The sequence below is a fragment of the Pongo abelii genome, chromosome 7 (genome assembly GCF_028885655.2).
Source record: "Pongo abelii isolate AG06213 chromosome 7, NHGRI_mPonAbe1-v2.0_pri, whole genome shotgun sequence".
Lineage (NCBI taxonomy): Eukaryota > Metazoa > Chordata > Mammalia > Primates > Hominidae > Pongo > Pongo abelii.
The window spans coordinates 147,431,143-147,439,005 of record NC_071992.2 but is presented as its reverse complement, the minus strand read 5'-3'; positions in this window follow the sequence as shown (position 1 = coordinate 147,439,005).

The following is a 7,863-nucleotide window of genomic DNA, read 5'->3' as shown; positions in this document are numbered from 1 at the left end:
GCGGAAGTTACACCAGATACATCCAAATGCATTCAAAGTATCTTCCTATGGTTCTTATAAGGATAAAATCAGATAATGCAGGTGAAGTACTACCACTGCACCTGATAAATAGTAGGTGCCTAAATTCCTGGTCTGATTTTCCTTAGGAGGGATCACTAGATGAAGAAGCATCTCAATTACAGCCCAGTGAAACATTCCCAGTGATGTAGGCTCTCATTTCCTTATTTTGTTTGCTCTGGTCTAGCACATAAGTATAAATTTTCTCCTAATCTGGCTAACTCTGCTTCTATGGTTAGCCTACATCAGAGTCATTATTCAGTTAGTTATCAAGACTGGGTCATTTTTTACTCATTCATTAAAAACTGTTTACTGAGCTTCTGCTATTACCAAGCGCTGGGGAAAGAATGACAAATAAGAGAGAATGGTGCTTGTCTTGGAAGAGCCTATACTCTGATCAGAGAAGGCAAAAAAAAAAAAGCTAACAACTAAGTAATATAACCGCAGATTGTAAGATGTGCTATAGAGGAAATAAACAAGTTTGTTTGGAAAATTCTGGGAGCAAGGAACTTAAATGCAATGGTCAAGGATCACTTCTCTGAGGTGACTTCTGAGTGACGCCACAAAATGGCAGCTAAGCAATGATCCAGAAAAGCACTCTAGACAGAGAGAACACCAAGCAATGGTGAAGGGCAGCTTGTCCTTTCCACCTTTACTTCTTAGCTAATAATTGCACTTTAGTGCCTATTTATCTTTCAAATTCTGGTGAAAATCTCTTCTCCTGCTATATCCACAGCATGCATCCATGTGCACGTAAACTAATTAATGAACATTCATTTGTCCATTAAGTAATTAATTAATTGTAAGTGTAAAATATTACTAACTTCACCCTGAAGCAAGTTAATGATTTTAAACAAAGAAGTGATGTTATCACTTTTACATACTGGCCTCTGCCCCAAGTCACTCATTACTCTATTAAAATAAAAATGATCACTGAAACCACACAACGCTTCTTCTTTATAATGAATTATATAATTATCTCTATGTATAATGAATTAAAAACAAAGAAATGCTTTTCTGTCATTCTTACTAGTGTGTAACTGAAGCTCATTACTTTGGTCTTGTTTTGCTGTTTTGTTTGTTTGTTTGAGACAGATTCTTACCCTGTCACCTAGGCTGGAGTATAATGGTGTGATTATGGCTCACTGCAGTCTTCTCAACCTCCTTGGGTCAAGCAATCCTTCTACCTCAGCCTCCTGAGTAACTGGTATTACAGGTGCCTGCCACCACACCTGGCTAATTTTTTTATGTTTTGTAGCAATGGGATTTTGTCATGTTGCTCAGACTCCTGAGTTCAAGCAATCCTCCTGCCTTGGCCTCCCAAAATGCTGGGATTACAGGCATAAGCCACCACTACAAGCCTTTGTTTTGCTTTTTCTTTCAAAAAAACTTAAAGCCTACTGGACAGTCAGATAGTATATTAGCTACCTATTGCTGCATAACAAATAGCCCCAAAACTTAGGGGCTTAAAACAATAAACATTAATTATCTCACCATGTATATGGGTCAGAAATTTAAGAGTAGGTTAATTGGGTGATTTTGGCTCAGCATGTCTCATGATGTTTCAGTCAAGCTCTTAGCTAGAACTGCAGTCAACTGAAGGCTTGACTGTGACTGGAAAATTTACTTTCAAGATAATTGACCAATGGCTGCTGGAAGGAAGTATCAGTTATTTGCTGGCTATTGGTATGGGGCCTCAGCTTCTTGCTACATGTGGCAACCTAATATCCAACATGGTGGCTGGCTTCCCCAAAAGTGGGCACTCCAAGGAGAGTAAAGCATATGCCACAATGTCCTTATGACCTAGCGCTGGGATTAATGTGCCACCATTTGTGTTGCACTATATCAGCAACACAGACTAATTTGAACACAACATTGAAGGCAAATATGTATGGGTATGAATACCAAGAGGTATGGGATCATTGGGAATCATCTTGCAGTTTGGCTACTAAGACAAACAAAGGGGAGGTGACTTGTTAGGGCTGAGATAGAGATGTACAGTTTGCTAAGAAAAGAGCTAGTAGGTAATATAAAAATATACCTGTTGCCTGTCCAAGAACCAGCCCTGACATGCTTCTTTGTATCAAATCTCTTGATCCCTAGGAAGGTGGCCTCAGGACCTTGCTTAAGGGTAAGCATAGGATACAGTTCTGGCCAATGAGATATATATGGAAGTCTTCTATGAGCTTCTGGAAAGACATTTTTCACCTCTGATAAGAAGGAGGTATTCAGGGGGAACTCCTGGCTGTATTACTACCCTTGTGAGAGTGAATGAATGTTTAGAGAAGCTGCAACCATCTTGTGACCATAAGGGAAGGTCAAAGGTACTCTAGAGTTGCAAGCACAAAGCCCCTGATATAGCTGGAATCCTGATCCACCAGCAAATCCCTACATCCATGCTTCTTGTTGTGTAAGAAAAACAAACTCCTATTTGTTTAAGCCACTCTTATAGTTTTCTCACTAATGGTAGCCAAAAGCATTTCTAACTTATGCAGACATCTAACAGACTTAGAAGGCTGAGGGAAGTTTCTTAGAGAAGGTGACATCCATGCTAAGAGCAAAAAGATGCATACAAAGACTCCAGGCAAAGGAAACAGTAAGAGAACAGGACACCTTTGGGGAACTAAATGAAGTTAAGTGTGGTTGAAGCACTAAGAGCAAGAGGGGTAGAAGTGAAAGATGGGGCTGGAGAGAGAAAAAATAGCCAGTCCTGGAGATGTTTGCCTTCTATTTTAAGGCATTTGAGGGTAAAGCAGAGTTATCACAAAATTCTAAGCAAGACAGTGACATGATCAGCTAGGTGGAGGGAGAGGGGAGGGTTGTTCTTTGATAGGTATGAAATTTCAATCATGCAGAGCTGAGAGGAGATTCTGGGGACCTGTTGTAAAACAATGTGGATGTTGTGGACAATATTGAACTGCACACTTGGAAATTGGTGGGAGGGTCAGTCTTATGTCTTATGTGTATTTTTTCCACCATTAAAAAAAAGAGTAGCATGATATTATTTTTAATTTAGACTGATCACAGCAGCTGAAGAAAGGAGGCAAACTACAGCTAAAGAGATTCAGTGTCTACTGAAATCATCTAGGTGAGAGAGGATGGTGGCCAAAACACAAAAACAGGAGTGCAGCAGTGGCGTGAAACAGAAGAAAGTTGAGAACTATTTTGTTGGTATTCAGTAAGTCTTGTTGATTGAGTGTGTGGAATGAGGTGAGTGCATACATACCGAATTTTTGCCATGTGTGATGCATTATACCAAGTGCTTTGTATGAATTACCTTTGATCTACATAAAATTTGGCAAAATTTTACTTCTCCACCATATTGTGAAAGTTCAAAACTGTTACATGACTTGTTCAAGGTCACAAAGATAAAACATCGTTAAGTCCAAAGATTTTGATAAAGTATTTTTCTGAAATTCTGTCTAATATTCTTCAGTTCTTCACTTCAGGGGGAAAGGATTTGTTTTATGTCAAAAAAAATGCCGTTGTATACCATAACAAAACAATAATTATCACTATGGTTGTGTTTTACCGTTTTACTTATTTATTTTTTAAATGCCAATTTGACCAACTATGTTGATTTCACAACCCCACAAGTCAGTTGGAACCCACAGTGTGGAAAAAAACTGATCTAGGAGGATTTCATACATTTCATACATTTTGTATACGTGGATACGACTTTCAAGTATTAATTCATGAGATTTACTGCTGTATGCCCCTTTTTCCATTCCCTCATTCAATTTTTCTATCAATAGCTTCAAGAAAGGATTAGCAGAGACAAACCATTCTTTCCATCTTTCCAGTTTTTATTTCTCCAAAAATGTAATCCCAAAAGAAAACTTAAACGTTTTAGAGGTAGAAGAAGTTACAAGGAACAAGGAAAAACAGAAGAAGGCAGGAAAAGTCAGATATGCTCAAAAAACAAGGATTCTCACCAGACTAAAAAGCAGTTCTCTGCAACTGGTGGGGTTGGGGGAAGAGTCTGTGCATCCTAAATAATGGCTTTTTGATATATCCTGGAGAAGGCACAGCATCCTAAAGTAGAAGGACAATGTGCTACGTCAAGTAAGTGGGATCATGGGCAGACCTGTACAAAGGTTCACCTGTCTATTTGTTGAACAAAAGCAATGCAGAATGCTGCTGGACCCACAGGATAGGACCACATGGGTAGGACCAATGAAAGCCTAAGTGGTGACCTTTGTGAATGAACAGTCAAAGACCAGAAGGCAAGCACGTGCATGAGGGCACCCCCCACACACATCTGGCACTGCATTAGCACCTAGAACTATAGCATCTTCCTGGGATTAGGAGGGTACAGATGAAAGTCCCAAGAAGGATATGGGTTAAATGTCTCATCAACTGTGCAGAAACAGAAATACATTGATTCTGAAAGGGAAAGAGATTTTTTTACGCTAAATTAATGAATTAAGATTAATATATGCAATGATATCAATGCTACTATATAAATGTATTTGCATTATAATGTCTAAAAAGTGCTAGCTTAGTCAACATAAACATCAATAGCCCACACGGAGAAAACAGTCATAGAGTGAAATATTTTTAAAAATAAGTCTGTGATATTAAAATAGACATCAGATAGATTTTTTTGAGGATAAGGGAAAATTATCTGCTTTATTTCCCAATGGGTCTGCACATTTTTTGCCCCAAGACTTCATATAGGTACCAAATTAAAATGCATAGCCAAAAGAAGATTTAGTGACATGACTGCACTAGCTGGAAATCCACTTTTTCTTTGCTTTCATTACTGTTTTTCATTACCTTATGTTAGTTACTAGTCATTTCTCTAACGGTGTGTGTGAGTGTGTGTGTGTGTGTATGTGTTCTCTTCATTTCAGGACTTCAGTAAGTAAAGTCTTAATTACTGATGTCATAGTTAGCTCATCCTCTAGTTAAACTAGCATCAAGAGAATCATCTTTTAAGAAGAAAATATTTAAGTCTATCTCCCTTGCAGCTTTCTTCTTCTGACTGCCTGATGGATGAGCTATGCCTTTCTTGTCTCAGAATTGTTTTCCCACTGATGAAACACTCTTCTCCTTCCAGGCACCAGAATCTAATTTAAACTAGTTCCTGTGAAGATCCAAAATGTCTACAAACATTTTTTTTCCTGTATTTTTCAAGGCAGAGAAAATATAAGATAAAAGTAAAATAGACATTTTCTGTATTCTATTGTGTATTGTACTGCATTCCAGATGAAATGTGAGTGCAAAGTTTTTAATTCATAGAACTTTTCAAAGATGAGCTCTATGTATCTAAGACATTGACATTTCCTGGAGTGCTGTCAAGCAGCTGATACTTTTGATATTTCCTAAGAGTAATTCTTCCAGGCAAGGCAGGCATGTAATATTCCTTTAAGGATTTTCTACTTTGGAAGCTGCTTTGTCACAAACACCCTCCTTCCCTTTGGAAACAGGATCTCTCTGGTTTCATGTCCCCTTCCTGAACTGAGTCTATCTTTTCTTTTACATGTGAATATTTTATGTCTTCAGTAAGTGTCAGAGTTTCTATGCGCACTTAGCAAAGGTCATGGCTCTTAAAAAAATTTAAATTCATATATTAATATAATCAACCTAGGAAGTCAAAGGTGCATCAAGGGAGAAAACAAATTTCCTTTTCTTAAACATATCTACTATAATTGTGGCCAAAGGTATGTATCAACATCACTAAACAAATATGTTATTTTCCAGTGAAACAACAGGATATTTCCCCCACCACCACAACTACCTAAATGAAATAAATTACACCAAGTTAATTATTTTGGTTAAACTCAATTGTGAAAGTCTGTTTTTCCCCATAAATTATAGAAATAGTGTCTAAGTTTTGAACAGAAACAGAATTAATAGGCCCTCCATTCAAACAATAATGCGTTCTACTACCTTCATCTACAATTCAGGCTCATCCTAACAGATTTCTCAAAATCTAAATGTCTCAGAAGTTTCTTATTTACTTTGCCTTTGAAAACTCAAAAACATGACATTTTTATTTCTATCTGTTATTGATTGCTTATGACAGCATTTTTATTGAGCATGTGGATGTTAGATTCCTGCAATACAACTTTAAGCACTGGATTTAACCATGAGATCCTGGGCAAGGTACTTAGCCACATGAAGCCTCAATACTCAGTATCCTAGTCAGTAAGATGGGAATAATAAAATAGAGAAGGACCTAATTCACATAATTACTAGAATGATTAAATGGAACATTTGTAAAAGATCTTAAGAAAGATCTGACATCTAGTAGGTGCTAAATTTTGGCTAACATTATTATTATCTTATTATCTCTATGTAAATTATAGTTGCTAGAAGCTGGGGTATATGGGCCCAAGGAAAATCAGTTTTTCCCTTCAGGGAGCTCACTGTTTCATGGGGAGGAGTGACAGATACATAAGCCAATGGCTAGTCCCGGTATAAGGGACCGTACTGAAAGCACCCATAAAAGACTATTAAACAGAGAAGGAAGTCATTAGTTCTCAGTGGGGATATCAGGAAAGTTTTCATGCAGAGACAACATTGCTCAAACTTTGAAGGATGAGGTAAGCAAGTATATTCAGGGAGGAATACAGGGGAAGAGGAGGAAGTTGTGTGCAAAAAGACACTGAATTGTTAAAACGCTGTCCTCAGATGACAGCAGAGACCCTGCCTTAATAAATATGCAGAGGATAAATGAAAGCGTTATGAAAGATCTATCATAGCTTCAAAAGAATGTGTGGACTTCTCTTGATTTTTTCTTTCTTTCTTTCTTTTCTTTCTTTCCTTTCTTCCTTTCTTTTCTTTCTTTGACGGAGTTTCACTCTTGTCGCCCACACTGGAGTGCAATGGCGTGATCTCGGTTCACTGTAACCTCCGCCTCCCGAGTTGAGGTGATTCTCCTACCTCAGCCTCCCGAGTAGCTGGGATTACAGGCACGCGCCACCACACACAGCTAATTTTTGTATTTTTAGGAGATACGGGGTTTCACCATGTTGGCCAGGATGGTCTCATTCTCTTGACCTCGTGATCCACCCGAATCGGCCTCCGGAAGTGCTGGGATTACAGGCGTGAGCCACCGCGCCCAGCCAACTTCTCTTGTTTTAAGTGGTTCTTAATCATTTGGTGGTTTGCATAGTCCAAAAAGCTTCTAAATATTTGTGTTGAACCAATGCTTTCATTCAAAAACAGAATGCCTCTTGGGCTGAATGGCACTATGTCATCCCAACAAGAAGAACATTGGAATCTAATTGTGTTATCCATGTTCTTATTTTAAAACAATCTATGGTAACACCCTTCCAGCCATGAAACGTTCAGTCAGTTGAACAGATGTGATGTGTCCTCCCTGATGCATTAGCTTCAACCTCTGAGTTCATGAAATTCTGAGTTTCTTTCTGTAGCATGCTGTGTTCATTCATCAGCCTGAGTCATTTTATCTGATTGGGTCCAATCTCCCCCTCCTTGGCCCGCCTCCTTTTGCTGCTGAATAAATCATCCTGGGAGCTGTCCAGGTTGGAGAAAGATTTTCATAGGAAAGTTCCAACTGCATCCAGCCCCTCATTTATTCAGGCTGAGTCCTTAGGGCCCCAAAGAGAAAGAACTGAGAAAATAAAGAGATGTCTTCCATTGCCAAGTTTGCTAATATGGTCATCAGCACAGATGCCTTCGGGCAATGCCCACAGAGAAAGGACACAGCTCCCCACACATTCTGGCATAGGGTCTATAGGACAGCCCTCCCAACTGTGCTCCGTCTGGGTTCCCATCTCAAGTCAAGAGTCTCATTACCCACCCGAGTTCCAGTAGGGTGAGGCTGATGAATTC